Here is a 16,255-nt window from a genome sequence, read left to right as displayed (position 1 = left end):
AAGCAAAAGAGATTTTCCTTCTGGTCTTGAAGCAAACAAGCCGTATTGTGAATTGTCTGTGGAGAAGACCATGTGGCAAGGAATGGCAGGCAGCCTCTAGGAGCTGAGTGACTCCCGTCTAAGAGCTAGAAGAAAATAGAGCCTCAGTCCTGCATCCAAAAGGGACTGAAAGCTGCCAACAACTAACAACTGGTGAGCTTGGAAGAGCATCCCAAGACTCAGGTGAATTCACAGCCTTAGTTGATGCTGCAATTTCAGACTAGTGAGATCCTAAGTAGAGGACCCAGCTAACCTGTAGCTAGAATCCTGATACACTTGAGACTGTGAGATAAATTTGTGTTGTTTTATTCTGTTTGATAATAAAACTTATAAATAAAATGAATCTGTGTTGTTGAAGCTGCATAATAGCAATCTAATAGTAATACTAAAATTTGGGAGTATGTTGGAGCAGAGTTGTCTCAAAGAAGGTTTGACTTGGGTATTCTAGGATGATGGATAAAGTATTTACAAGTGAATGATAGGCAAGGGCATTCCAGGCAGAGGGAAGAGCTGAAAAGAGAAAAGACTGAAAAATGCAGGTTGTTTAATGCATGGCTAATTAACCTGTGAGTGTTATGTAGCATAATGGAAGACAAAATCAGAAAAGGTCAGTTGGGGCCAAAATGTGAAGGGTTGTAGAAGTTGGGCTGACAAGTATTTTCTAGGAGTAATAGAGAATTTTTAGGCAGGAGATAATAATGTATATGTTTTAAGCAGATTGGGACATTTGTGGGAATTATTGTAGAGGGCAGGAAAGACTGGTGGGAGGAGAGAGAACTTTCTTTTGTTGTCTTTCACATTTTTCTCATTTCATATCTTTTTTTACCTATACTTATGCCACTTGCAGCTTTTCAACACCCAAGATTTTTTTGTTTTTTTTTTTTTGTAAAGTCAGGGTCTCACTATGTTGCCCAGGCTGGTCTCAGACTCCAGACCTCATTCTATCTTTGTTCCTTGGCCTCCCAAAACACTGAGATTACAAGTGTGAGCCACTGCGCCTGGCCTTGTACTTTTCTGCCAGCCTCCTGAAGTTTCCACACGTAAAAGAGGTCTTGGAATAGTCCACATCACAATACAATTCTCATTCTTTTTTGTTTGTTTGTTTTGAGATAGACACTGTCTCAACTAAAAGTACAAAAATAAGGGCCAGGCGTGGTGGCTCACGCCTGTAATCGCAGCACTTTGAGAGGCCGAGGCAGGTGGATCACCTGAGATTGGGAGTTCGAGACCAGCCTGACCAACATGGAGAAACCCCGTCTCTACTAAAAATACAAAATTAGCCAGGCATGGTGGTGCATACCTGTAATCCCAGCTATTTGGGAGGCTGAGGCAGGAGAATCACTTGAACCTGGGAGGCGGAGGTTGTGGTGAGCTGAGATTGCGCCATTGCACTCTAGTCTGGGCAACAAAAGCGAAACTCTGTCTCAAAAATAAATAAATAAATTAGCTGGATGGGAGGGCGCATGCCTGTAATCCCAGCTACTCAGGAGGCTGAGGCAGGAGAATCACTTGAACCCAGGAGGTGGAGGCTGCAGTGAGCCGAGATCACGCCTGTACACTCCAGCCTGGGCAACAGAGCAAGACTCTGTCTCAAATTTTTTTTAAAAAGTAAATATTGATATATTTATTTCTGACAAAAATTAAGGATACTTTTGCCAGGTGAAAAGCTGTTACTGGTTTGAAAGATAAAAGTCATACTTTGAGAACAGATGTGGGGGGCAAAAGGGGCAACCGTTTCCCAGTCTTAGTATTGGATTGCTTTGTATGTGTTTTTCAGCTCTGCTTTCTAGCAGATAAAAGGTAGTAAATGACAAAGTTTTAATGAAAATGATTTTTCAAACTAGATTTCTTACTAGACCTCCCGTAGGGAATTTGCTGATTCTGAAAGTTGTCTATGAAAATGGAAGTTTTGTCAGGCGCAGTGGCTCACGCCTGTAATCCCAGCACTTTGGGATGCCAAGGCGGGCGGATCACGAGGTCAAGAGATTGAGACCATCCTAGGCAACATGGTGAAACCCCATCTCTACTAAAAATACAAAACTTAGCCAGGCGTGGTGGCACGCATATGTAGTCCCAGCTACTTGAGAGGCTGAGGCAGGAGAATTGCTTGAATCCGGGAGACAGAGGTTGCAGTGAGCCAAGATGGTGCCACTGCACTCCAGCCTTGTGACAGAGCGAGACTCTGCCTCAAAAAAAAAAAAAAAAAAAAAAAAAAAAAAGACAAGAAATTGAAGTCTTAAGCTTTAATGACAGTCTTAAAAATTGTATATTTTTAACTTGCTGTGTGATTTTGGTATCCATATTTGATGGAGTAGGCAGACAATAGGGAAATGATGCATTTGTACCAAGCAAAGATCACAGCTGTCATCATGGTGCATTAATGGAATGAAGGTTTCACCATAGTTTGAATAAGAAAATGTGGTTACATGTGTTCACAGAGCACGTCTCAGGTCTCGTGCAGTTGGAGTTAAGACCATTGTGATGTAGTTAACAGTCCAACGTTAGTTTAATTTTTACTTGAAATGGAAGCTCATTGTTTTATATTTGGATTTTTAAAATTTTTTATATCATTTTTATTTTTGTTTTGTTTTTGAGACAGAGTCTCGCTCTGTCATCCAGGCTGGAGTGCAGCGGCATGATCTCAGCTCACTATCATCTCTGCCTACCAGGTTCAAGCAATTTTTGTGCTTCCACCTCCCAAGTAGCTGGGACTTACAGGCACGTGCCACCACACCAGGACAATTTTTTGTATTTTAGTGGAGATGGGGTTTTGCCATGTTGGCCAGGCTGGTCACTCCTGGCCTCAAGTGATCCACCCCCTTCAGCCTCCCAAAGTGCTGAGATTACAAGCGTGAGTCACCTTGCCTGGCCTATATTGGATTTAAATTGTAAATTTTAGCCCAGTGCGGTGGCTCACGCCTGTAATCTCAGCACTTTGGGAGGCTGAGGTGGGTGGATCACCTGAGGTCAGGAGTTCAAGACCAACCTGGCCAACATGGCAAAACCCCTTCTCTAATCAAAATACGAAAAATTAGCTGGGCGCGGTGGCAGGCGCCTGTTATCCCAGCTACTCGGTAGGCTGAGACAGGAGAATTGCTCGAATCCAGGAGGTGGATGTTGCAGTGAACTGAGATCGTGCTGTCGTACTCCAGCCTGGGCAATGAAAGCGAAACTCCTTCTCAAAAAAAAAAAAATTGTAAATTGTAAATATGTTTTATTTTTGTAATTGTGTGAGAGCAATACGCCTAAGAGATTTATACCTAGTATAATTTAGTATCATTTGTGTGTATGTTCATATAAAATGTTGTAACTTAACCTGGTATGGTGTGAGCCCTGAGATTTTTTTTCTTTTAAATACTACTAAAGTTTGAGATATACTACTTTAACTTGATGTTTTCTGTGATTAAGTAAAAGATTACCCTGTGCCCAAAACTAAATCTAACTTTTCAAAACATGTTCTTCCTTTTATATATCATTTTCCTTTCTTTTATCAAGATTTTAAAAACCTAGAATCATCATCTGTGTGTTTTTTTTTGTTTTTTTTTTTTTTTTTTTTTTTTTTGAGACTGAGTCTGGCTCTGTCCCCCAGGCTGGAGTGCGGTGGCCGGATCTCAGCTCACTGCAAGCTCCGCCTCCCGGGTTCACGCCATTCTCCTGCCTCAGCCTCCCGAGTAGCTGGGACCACAGGCGCCCGCCACTTCGCCCGGCTAGTTTTTTGTATTTTTTAGTAGAGACGGGGTTTCACCTTGTTAGCCAGGATGGTCTCGATCTCCTGACCTCGTGATCCGCCCGTCTCGGCCTCCCAAAGTGCTGGGATTACAGGCTTGAGCCACCGCGCCCGGCCATCATCTGTGTTTTTAAGGTCACCTGCCACTAAAAGTCTTATGGATTTTTGAAATCTCTTTTCTCATTTCCATTTCCAATTCCAGTGCCTCAGTTGCTGTAGTTTGCAAAACTGGATTTCATTACCTGTCTATTAAAGCTCTCTGCAATCCATCTGACCTCCCTATTTTTGTTAGAATAATTTTAAAATGTGAGTCTTATTGTAATGTTTCTTTCTTAGTTTTTTGCTAACTCACTTGCCAGTAAGGTACATTGAAGGCTCATTACCTGGCATTAAGAGTGTTTTATTATGATCTTACCCTTACCTCTCTGTTCAGTTCTCTTTTACTGTTGCTGCTTTTGTGCCCAGTGCTCCACCATTAACGAGTGGTTCATGAAACATGCCATTTCTTCTGGACATACCTGTTTTGTTGTTTACTTTTTCTGAAATTCTCACACCTTTCTTCACTTGATTGAGTTCACTTCTGTTTTATTTAATTTTAATTTTAATTTTAATTTTAATTTTTTTGAGATGGGGTCTTGCTCTGTCACCCAGGCTGGAATACAGTGGCGTGACCTCGGCTCACTGCAACACCCACCTCCCAGGTTCAAGCAATTATCCTGCTTCAGCCTTCTGAGTAGCTGGGATTACAGTGGCCTGCCACCATACCCACCTAATTTTTGTACGTTTAGTGGAGATGGAGTTTCACCATGTTGGCCAGGCTAGTCTCGAACTCCCGACCCCAAGTGATCTGCTCGCTTCGGCCTCTCAAAGTGTTGAGATTACAGTGTGAGCCACCGCACCTGACCTGTTTTTGTTTCTTTTTTTTTTTTTTTTTTTTTTAAGATGGAGTCTCACTCTGTCCCCCAGGCTGGAGTGTGCAATGACATGATCTCGGCTCACTGCAAGCTCCGCCTTCTGGATTCAGGCCATTCTCCTGACTCAGCCTCCTGAGTAGCTGGGACTACAGTACAGGCGCCTACCACCATGCCCGGCTAATTTTTTGTATATTTTAGTAGAGATGGGGTTTCACCGTGTTAACCAGGACGGTCTCGATCTTCTGACCTCGTGATCCACCCGCCTTGGCCTCCCAAAGTGCTGGGATTATAGGCGTGAGCCACTGCGCCTGGTCCCTGTTTTTGTTTTAAGTTCCAGAGAACTCATGTCCAGATAAGTTAATTGTTAATTGCTTCCTGCTGTGAGGTTTTTTTTTTTTTTTTTTTTTTTTTAAGATAGAGTCTCGCTCTGTCGCCAGGCTGGAGTGCAGTGGCATGATCTTGGCTCACTACAACCTCTGCCTCCTGGGTTCAAGCGATTCTCCTGCCTCAGCCTCCTGAGTAGATGGGACTGCAGGGGCGTACCACCACGCCTGGCTAATTTTTTGTATTTTTTAGTAGAGATGGGGTTTCACCGTGTTAGCCAGGACGGTCTCAATCTCCTGACCTTGTGATCTGCGTGCTTCGGCCTTCCAAAGTGCTGGGATTAAAGGCATGAGCCACCATGCCCAGCCGTGAGCTTCTTTAGTTTGCATTTTAAAATTTGGTTGTATTTAAAAATATTGTATTGTAATGAATTTGTCCATCTGTCTTTCCTACCAAAATAAGAGCTTTTTTGAGGGCAAGAATTAATGTCTTCTAAAAATCTTATGTTTTGGCTGGGTGTGATGGCTTACACTTGTAATCCCAGCACTTTGGGAGGCCGAGGCAGGCGGATCACCTGAGGCCAGGCGTTCAATACAAGCCTGGCCAACATGGTAAAACCCCATCTCTACTAAAAGTACAAAAAAAATTAGCCGGGCATGGTGGTGTGTACCTGTAATCCCAGCTACTTGGAGGCTGAGGCAGGAGAATCACTTGAACCTGGGAGGCAGAGGTTGCTGTGAGCTGAGATCATGCTACTACACTCCAGCCTGGCTGACGGAGTGGGATTCTGTCTCAAAAAACAAACAAAAAACCCCACAAATTATTCTTTATCCTTAACACTTGTTGTGTAGTATGCACATAATAGGCATTTAATAAATACTTGTCAAATTAATTTGAAATGTATTTTTTGACTAATTTTTCCCCTTCTTGTGGAACTGGATATTTAGATCTTGGAGGTCTAATGTATTGAAGATTGATTAAGTGGTTGGAGAATGGAATCAGTAATCATATGTACCATCATACTTTTGTAATTGTTTATATCCTGATACATGCCATTGTAATATAAGTGAAGCTCCTTAGTTTTTCAGTGCCTTAAAACACTGTAATTTCTAAATTTCTTTATTTTGTTTTGTATCAATTTTAGGTATTTTCTTAATTATATCCAATCAAACATTTTGTTAGCCCTCCTTATTAATGTCCTAGACATACATAGATTTATTTCACTTCAGTGTTTGTGAAACTTGGTTCTAAGTTAGGATTAATGCATTATTTTTTCACTCTATTAATACTGATATTTAAAATTTAGTTAGGAGAATGTGTAACATAGTTTTCCTCCATTTCACAAAAGTTAAATGAATTTTTTAAATATAGGAATAATATGACTTTAACTGGAAAATAGAGGAAAAAAATCCCTCATCATTCTACCATCTGACACAGTACAGTACTTTGGAGTCTGATCTTCCCCAGTCTGCCTGCTATCATTTACTTTGTTCAGTTTGATTTGTTGGGTTTTGTTGAGGATTTTTGCATCTATGTTCATGAGAGATGTGGGTCTGTAGTTTTTACTCTTTTAATACTGGCCTGATAGAATGAGTTAGTAAGTACAGATGCTTCTTGATTTACAGTAGGGTTATGTCCCAAGAGGCCTATTGTAAATTGAAAATATCCTAAGTTGAAAATACATGGCTGACTGGGAGCTTGGGTTCGCTGCTGCTGTCCAGCATCACAAGTATGGTTTCTACTGAATGTGTATGGCTTTTGCAGCAACATAAACTTGAAAAATCAAATCACTGTAATTGGGGACTTTTTGTATTCCTTTTGCTTCTGTTTTCTGGAAGATATTGTAGAAAACTGGTATAGTTCCTTTAAGTGTTTTGTAGAGTTCACTAATAAACCTATCTGGGCCTGAGACTTTCTGTTTTGAAAGGTTAGTAATGATTAATTCAGTTTCTTTAATATATGATAGGCCTATTCAGATTATCTGTTTTTTCTTATGTGAGTTTTGTCAGATTGTGTTTTTCAAGGAATGGACCTTTTCTTCTATGTTATCAAGTAGGTGGGCATAGAATTGTTCACAATTTATTATCTTTTCAGTGTTCATGGGAACTGTAGTGATGTTTCTCCTTTCATTTGTGATACCAGTAATTTGTGTCTTCTCTCTTTTTTACTTAGCCTGGCTAGAGGCTTATTGAATTTATTGGTCTTTCTAGGAAGCAGCATTTGGTTTTGTTAGTTTTTTCGTATTGATTTCTTGTTTTCAATTTCATTGTTTTCTGTTATAATTTTTACTCTATTCTTCTGTTACTTTGGATTTAATTTGCTTTTCTAGTTTTTAAAAATGGAAGCTTAAGTTTTGATTTTAGTTCTTTTTGTGTTTTGTTTTTGTTGGAGGAAGGGTCTAGCTCTCTGTCACCCAGGCTGGAGTGCAGTGGTGTGATCTCAGCTCACTGCAACCTTTGCCTCCTGGGCTCAGGCAATCCTCCCACCTCAGCCTCCCAAGTAACTGGGACTACAGGCATGCACCACCATGCCCGGGTAATTTTTGTATTTTTTGTAGGGACGGAGTTTTACCATGTTGCCCAGGGTGGTCTTGAACTCCTGAGCTCAAGTGATCACCAGCCTTGGCCTCCCAAAGTGCTGGGATTACAGGCATGAGCCACCACACTCAGTATAGATCTTTTTTTTCCCTCTGAGATGGAGTCTTTCTCTGTCGCCCAGGCTGGAGTGCAGTGGCATGATCTCGGTTCACTACAACCTCCGCCACCCGGGTTCAAGCAATTCTCTTGCCTCAGCCTCTTGAGTAGCTATGATCACAGGCGTGTGCCACCACACCTGGCATTTTTGTATTTTTAGTAGGAACAGGGTTTCACCATGTTGGCCAGGCTGGTCTGGAACTCCTGACCTCATGATCCGCCTGCCTCGGCTTCCCAAAGTGCTGGGATTACAGGTGTGAGCCACCACACCCATCCAGATCCCTTTTTCTAATACATGCATTCAGTCTTTAAATTTCCCTCTAAGCACTGCTTTTGCTGTATCCCACAAGCTTTGATGTTATATATATTTTTATTTATTTCAATTTTTTTTCTTTTTTCTTGAGGTGGAGTTTTGCTCTTGTTGCCCAGGCTGGAGTGCAATGGCGTGACCTCGGTCCACTGCAACCTCTGCCTCCCGGGTTCAAGTGATTCTGCTGCCTCAGCCTCCGGAGTAGCTGGGATTACAGGCATGCACCACCATGCCTGACTAATTTTGTATTTTTAGTAGAGATGGGGTTTCTCCATGTTGGTCAGTACTCCCAACCTCAGGTGATCCGGCAGCCTCGGCCTCCCAAAGTGCTGGGATTACAGGTGTGAGCCACTGTGCCCGGCATTTTGTTTTGTTTTGTTTTGTTTTGTTTTGTTTTGTTTTAAGAGACAGTGTTTTGCTATGTTGCTCAGGCTGGTCTCGAACTCCTGAGCTCAAGCGATCTGCACACCTTGGCCTTCCATAGTGCTAGGATTACAGGTGAGCCACCATGCCCGGCAAAATATTTTAAAGTTATTTTGAGATTTCTTATTTGACCAATGTGTTATTTAGAAGTGTGCTGTTTAGTTTCCAAATATTTAAGGATTTTCCAACTATCTTAATGATTTCTAGTTGAATTCCACTGTGCTCTGAGAACAGACATTGTATGATTTTTTTTTTTTAATTTGTTAAGGTGTATTTTATGGCTCAGGATGTAGTCTATCTTGTTGGATATTCCACGTGAGCTTAAGAAAAGTCTGTTTACTTTGCAGAGTCTTCAGCTCCTCTCTGTGTTTTGTCCAGGTTGTATAGCTACATTCAGTGGGAGTGACAGAGTGGAATATGCTTAGTCCATCTTAAGAATTGGAACTCATCCCTGTATTTTGTGGTATTTCTTTTGGAGAGATAAGAAATATGGTTACTTGTAATTTGCTTCTTTGTTATGTTGCTTTATTTAAGGTATATACCTATTTGTAATGCCACCAGCAATGTATGAAATCACTAGTTTTGCCACATAAGGGATATATTTTAAGGGTAACACTTTCTGCTTAAAAGTTATAAGACAGCTTGGAAGTTCAGCTATAATTAAATAATATTTCCTTAAATGGTTAGAAAAGTATAAAATGTAAGTAATTAAATATATATTTCAGTCTGAAGTTTTTCACATAAAATTCAGGTTTCTTAGCTGGGTATGGTGGTGTGTACCTGCAGTCCTAGCTACTTGGAAGGCTGGGGTGGGAGAATCACTTGAGCCTAGCAATTCAAGACCAGTCTGGGCAACACAGCAAAACCCTATCTCAAAAAGAAGAGGCCAGGTGTGGTGGCTCACGTCTGTAATCCCACCACTTCAGGAGGCTGAGGCAGGCAGATCACCTGAGGTCACGAGTTCGAGACCAGCCTGGCCAACATGGCGAAACCCCGTCTCTACTTAAAGTACAAAAATTAGCCGGGTGTGGTGGCGGGCGCCTGTAATCCCAGCTACTCAGGAGGCTGAGACAGAAGAATCACTTGAACTCAGGAGACGGAGGTTCTAGTGAGCCGAGATCACACCATTGCACTCCAGCCTGGGCAACAAAGAGTGAAACTCCATCTCAAAAAAACAAAAAAAAAATCAGGTATCTACTTATGTTCACTTTATTTGTCACCATTTCTTCCCTTTATCAATTTCCCTCTGTGTATTAGGCTTTAATTTTTTTTTTTTTTTTTGAGGCGGCATCTCGCTCTGTCGCCAGGCTGGAGTGCAGTGGTATGATCTCGGCTCACTACAACCTCTGCCTCCGGGGTTCAAGCGATTCTTCTGCCTCAGTCTCCTGAATAGCTGGGGAGTACAGGCGTGCGCTACCACACCCGGCTAATTTTTGTATTTTTAGTAGAGATGCTATTTCACCATGTTGGCCAGTGTGGTCTCCATCTCTTGACCTCGTGATCCGCCTGCCTCAGCCTCCCAAAGTGCTGGGATTACACTCCTGACCTCATGATCCGCCTGCCTTAGCCTCCCAGAGTGCTGGGATTACAGGTGTGAGCCATCGCGCCTGGCCAAAAATTTTTTTTTTTTTTTGGAATGTAGACACAATGGAGATGAGGAGGACGTGGCTGCTATGGAGTAAAGGAAGACACCGAACTAATACCCTGGGTTGTGTTGGAGAGACCATTTTGTCATTTTGTTCTGAAACCTTTTCTGGCTTTCACTATATAGAATAAGAGATTTAGGCAGAGACCAGGGGAAATGTTATAAATATTGTCAATTTAAAAGAATCAATTGTTTACATCTGTAAGCTAATGGAGGGAGCAGTTCTTTAGTAATTGTCTTAGGTTGGCTTAGAGTAGGATCAATTTGCAAACGCTAAATCTCAGTGTCATAGATGTGGAGATTCATTGTATTCAACATTGAATGTAGTTAAATATTTATTGAGCACTTACTATATGCCAGGCACTGCTGTAGGATCTGTGGATATAGCAGTGAACAAATGAGGAAAAATAAAATCCCTGCCTGCAGAATTGTTTGAACCCAGGAGGTAGAGATTACAGTGAGTTGAGACCGCGCCATTTTCCTCCAGCCTGGGTGACAGAGACTCTGTCTCAAAAAAAAAAAAAAAAAAAAAAAATAATAATAATAATAAATAAAATAAAATAAATTCCTGCCTGCATGGAATTTAACAGATTTGTAGGTAGGGATGAAAGATGGACAACATGGTAAATAAATAAATTACAGTATATAGTATGTTAGTGGTAAATGCTGTGTGGAAAAGGAAAGCTGGATGACTGGGGAATGCTGGGCTGGTTTTGAAGTAGTTCGTAATTTAAATAGGATATTCAGGGAAGACTTCACTGAGAAGTTGACATATGACCAAACATATGAAGGCAGTGAAGCTTTGCATACATCCAGTAAAAGAGCATTCTACATGGATGGAGTAGACAGTGCAAAGATTCTGAAGCAGGAGAGTGCCTGCCTTAGTCTAGGATGATGAGGTGGCCAATGTAGCTCCATGATTAATTGGAAGTTCATTCCACGAATGCAAAGCTACTTTGTTATTAGAAAATTATTGATTCATTAAATTACTAGGTCAATGATGAAAACTGTATGTAGAGATGGGAACATATAGGTACAATCCTTGTCCCAGCTACCCAGACAAGGATTTTATTTCCTAGACTCTCTTGTGTCTAGATAGTGCCAAGTGACTATTTTTGCGGTAGAATGTGAGCAGAAGTAATACGTGTCACTTCCTAGCCAAGGTACTCAAGAATAGGGTGTGCTTTTTCTATGTGTTCTCTTTTCGGGTTGGATACAGAAGAACTCCATGGCTCACCACATGGCTCACCACATGGCTTACCACATTGGAAAGAGCCTTGTTTTTTGAATTGCTTTATTGAGAAAAGCTGCCCATCTCCCCCCTGCCAAAAAAAAAAAAAAAAAAAAATCAAACTAACAGCCAATAACACAATGATGGCAAATTGCTAGAAACAAGTATTTGAAAAAATTAGACATGTGATGAAGAAATTTCTATCATTACTACTATTTGGCATTATTCTAGAACTTGTAGCCTATGTAGTATTAAAAATGAGGTATAGGACACTGTCCCAGCTGCCACCTAGACTTGTCTCCATCGAGGACCCCTTTAACCAGATTGACTGGCCACTTGGACCTCGTTCCTCTCAGGGGTGGACATCCAGATTGTGGGGGATGACCTGACAGTCACCAACCCCAAGAGGATTGCCCAGTCCTTTGAGAAGAAGGCCTGCAGCTGTCTGCTGCTGAAGGTCAACTAGATTGGCTCGGTGACCGAATCGATCCAGGTGTGCAAACTGGCTCACTCTAACGGCTGAGGGGTGATGGTGAGCCACTGCTCTGGGGAGACTGAGGACATTTTCATTGCTGACCTTGTGGTGGGGCTCTGCACAGGACAGGTCAAGACTGGCGCCCCCTACCCCTTGGTGCGCCTGGCCAAATACAACCAATTCATTGAGGATCGAGGAGGCTCTTGGGGACAAGGCTGTTTTTGCTGGATACAAGTTCCATAACCCAAAGGCCAAGTGAGAAGCTGGAGGCTCCAGGACTCCACTGGACAGACCCAGGTCTGGAAGTCCTGCTTCCTGAAATAAAACACTGGTGTCAACCAAAAAAAAACACCAAAAAACAAAAAGAGGTATAGGCCAGGTGCGCAGTGGCTCACACCTGTAATCCCAGCACTTTGGGAGGCTGAGGTGGGCAGATCACCTGAGGTTAGGAGTTTGAGACTAACCTGGCCACCATGGTGAAACCCCATCTGTAATAAAAATACAAAAATTAGATGGGCATGGTCCATCTCAAAAAACAAAAAAAACAAAAATTAGATGTGGTGGCGTGTGCCTGTAATCCCAGCTACTCGGGAGGCTGAGGTGGGAGAATTACTTGAATCTGGGCGATGGAGGCTGCAGTGAGCTGAGATCACGCCACTGCACTCCAGCCTGGCTGATAGAGCAAGACTCTGTCTCTCAATAAATAAATACATGCATTACTCGACCAGGCGTTTCCGCTTCTCCCTTTTGAGGTGGAGTCTGCTCTGTCAGCCAGGTTGGAGTGCAGTGGCTGAGACATCAGCTCACTGCAAGCTCCGCCACCTGTCTGCTATTTCCTTTCCTGCCTCAGCCTCCCCGAGTAGCTGGGACTACAGGCTCGCCACCACACATGGCTGATTTTTGTATTTTTAGTAGAGATGGGGTTTCACCATGTTAGCCAGGATGGTCTCGATCTCGACCTTGTGATCTGCCCGCCTCAGCCTCCCAAAGTACTGGGATTACAGGTGTGAGCCACTGTGCCCGGCCTTTTTTTTTTTTTTTTTTTTTTTTTTTGACACAGAGTCTTGCTCCGTCGCCCAGTCTGGAATGCAGTGGCGCTATCTTGGCTCACTGCAACCTCTTCCTCCCAGGTTCACACCATTCTCCTGCCTCAGCCTTGCGAGTAGCTGGGACTGCAGGTGCCCGCCCACCATGCCCAGCTAATTTTTTGTATTTTTAGTAGAGACGGGGTGTCACCGTGTTAGCCAGGATGGTCTCGATTTCCTGACCTCGGGATCCGCCCACCTCGGGCTACCAAAATGTTGGGTTTACAGGCGTGAGCCACTGCACCCGGCTGTGTTTCTGTCTCTTTGTGTTTGGGTTGTTAATTTGATCCTCAAACTCTGTGGAGCAAGAAAGCTGTTAGCTTTAGCCTCACATCATGCAGATTTAACTCCAGTGGTTGCTGGAGTTAACAAAGTTTTAATTTTTCTCTTATTCTGCCCTTTACCCTTGGCTTGAGACTTCTTCCCATTAGTAAACCATTCACTGTGGTCAAGAGGATGGGAAGTGCTAATTGGGTTTCATGTGTTACTGCTAGTGTTGGTTTCCACTGTGTGGATTTAGAGTGGAGTAGGGGATGGATCTCCAAAAGAAAATCAGGGCCTTTTTAGCAGAAGAATGTTGAATGGTAGGTAAACTCCTAGAAACAAATCTACCTTAAGCTTTGTGGAGTTCATGGACCCACAGCAACTAACAGTAAAAATTATGCCTTTCTCTTATAACAGTCTTTATAGCTGTCATTCTGGACCCTTAAAAAAGATTATGCATTGATAATGGGTTTGGGGAGAAAACGGCATTTTATTTTTTTAATTTTTATTATATTTTAAAAATACAAAATGCTTCATGAATTTGCATGTCATCCTTGTGCAGGGGCCATGCTGATCTTCTCTGCATGTTCTTAGTATGTGTGCTGCAGAAGGGAGCACAAAAATGGCATTTTAACAGAGGATAGCTTCATTACCAAAGGCATATGTGAGACTTATTTTTGAGGGACCTTGGAATTGGACTAACTTAATCTTGTGGAGCTAATATATTGAGGATAGTAGAGTATAAGTTTGAGTAGTCATAGTATAGCAGTATTTTGGATGACTTGTTAGGAAATGCAGCTGTATGCTGACGAGTTGAACTCGTTTTACTAAACGACTTAAGGAAAGAGGGAAGGAAGGAAGACAGGAAGAAAGGGAAGGAGGGAAGAAGGAAGGGAGGGTGGGAAGGAGAGAGGGAGGGAGGGAGTATGGCACAAGTATACATATGTAACGAACCTGCACGTTATGCACATGTACCCTAGAACTTAAAGTATAATAATAATAAAAAATAAATAAAAAAGTTTAAAAAAAAAAAAGGAAATGCAGCTGTAGTAGGTGCTTAGATATTTGTTCAAATCAACAATAGTAAAAAGATCAATTATTTTAAGAGTATCAGAAAGACATCTACAAATAATAAATTGTTTCCTTTTCCATAATTATACCTTTCTTTTACTTCTTCTCTTACGTAGATATCATAATCGTGATTTTTTTCTTGTTCCAAGACTTTCTGGGGGTAGAGATGAAAAATGATTGTAAGGATTTTTTTTTTTTTTGCTAACATGGTTTTCTTGCCTTTTGTTTGTTTGTTTTGTTTTTGGAGACAGAGTCTCACACTGTCACCCAGGCTGGGGTGCAGTGGCGCAATTTTAGCTCACCGCAACCTCCTTCTCTCAGGTTCAAGCGGTTCTTGTGCCTCAGCCTCCCGAGTAGCTGGGACTACAAGCGCGTGCCACCACGCCTGGGTAATTTTTGTGCTTTTAGTAGAAACTATGTTTCACCATGTTGGCCAAGCTGGTCTCTTAACTCCTGACCTCAGATGATCCGCCCACCTCTCTCCCCCAAAGTACTGGGATTACAGCAGTGAGCCACTGCACCCCGCCGGTTTTCTTGCATTTTAATCAGAAAGTAAGTTGGAGCACTTTGTTTTTTGAGGTTTTCTTTTTTTTTTTTGAGACGAAGTTTCACTCATGTTGCCCAGGCTGGAGTGGAATGGCGGGATCTTGGTTCACTGCAACCTCTGCCTCCTGGGTTCAAGCGATTCTCCTGCCTCAGCCTCCCAAGTAGCTGGGACTACAGGCGCCCACTGTCCCTTTGGAACTTGATGAAAGCTATGGATCTACTCCCCAGAAAAAGATATAAACACTAAATACTATATCTGATTCCAAAGGGATTCATGGAATCCTGAAGCCTGTTTATACTGTGGGCCTGAATTATAAATTAACACTCTGATCTAATGTCATATTATTAATATTTGTATATTTATTCCTAATCCTGTCTGTTTTTAAAATTTAATCGAAATCTTATTGTGTATTCAATTTTACATTCATAAGCATTTCCTTATCTTTGGAAACTCAAAAGCATTTTTAATAACAATATATTTTCAATTTAGCAATAATTGGATTTCTCTTACGTTTTGGGTATTGTCTAATTTGAGGAGCACAAAGATAAAGAGGCCTGTGCTCTCTCTTTGCTCATGTACTAAGGATCGATCTCTTTGGAAGGGGAGTTAAATTACTTGATTATCTTAGTATTGGGTGTTTATTTAGATTATTTATTTTTATAACTTTGTTACAAATAATACTGCAGTAACACTTTTGTGCCTAGGCCTCATGTATTTCTGTTACTTTGCTTTGACAGATTTGCTAGAAGAAGGGTTACTGGGTAAGAGGGTGTCACTCTTTGAAAGGCTGTAGAAGTTAATACCAATTTTTTTTTTTTTTGCGACAGGGTCTCACTCTGTCACCCAGGCTAGCGTGTAGTGACACGATCTCGGCTCACTGCAACCTCTGCCTCCTGGGACCAAGCAGTCCACCCACTCAGCCTCTTGAGTAGCTGGGACCACAGGTGTGTGCCACCATGCCCAGATAATTTTTATATTTTTATTTATTTATTTGAGACAGAGTCTTACTCTGTCGCCCAGGCTGGAGTGCAATGGCATGATCTCAGCTCACTGCAACCTCCATCTCCTGGGTTCAAGCGATTCTCCTGCCTCAGCTTCCCGAGTTGGGATTATAGGCATACACCACCACGCCCGGCTAATTTTTGTGTTTTTAGTAGAGACGGGGTTTTGCCATGTTGGCCAGGCTAGTCTCAATCTCCTGACCTCAGGGAATCCGCCCACCTTGGCCTTCCAAAGTGCTGAGATTACAGTTGTGAGCTTAATTTTTATATTTTTAGTAGAGATAGGATTTCACCATGTTTCCCAGGCTGGTCTCTAACTCCTGGGCTCAAAGCAATCCACCCACCTCGGCCTCCCAAGTAGTGCTGGGATTACAAATGTGAGCCACCGCGCCTGGCCTGTTACCAAATTACTGTCTATAAAGGTGTACCATTTTACCCTCTCCACTGTTTTAGTGTGTATGTACCTGTCTTATTCAACTCTTGAAGAATTTAATATTACCAGTTTA

General features: G+C 42.0%; 1 protein-coding gene and 1 pseudogene across 4 annotated transcripts in view; one reads left to right on the top strand and one right to left on the bottom strand.

The window, feature by feature from the left end:
• ASXL2 (ASXL transcriptional regulator 2) overlaps positions 1-16,255 on the top strand; it is a 156,783-nt gene that overhangs the window by 15,682 nt on the left and 124,846 nt on the right. The window lies entirely within an intron of this gene.
• LOC116270376 lies at positions 13,648-13,748 on the bottom strand (annotated as a pseudogene).

This window comes from Papio anubis, chromosome 14 (genome assembly GCF_008728515.1).
Source record: "Papio anubis isolate 15944 chromosome 14, Panubis1.0, whole genome shotgun sequence".
Lineage (NCBI taxonomy): Eukaryota > Metazoa > Chordata > Mammalia > Primates > Cercopithecidae > Papio > Papio anubis.
The sequence above is the reverse complement of the archived record's forward strand: the minus strand, read 5'-3'. Positions and strand labels throughout refer to the sequence as shown.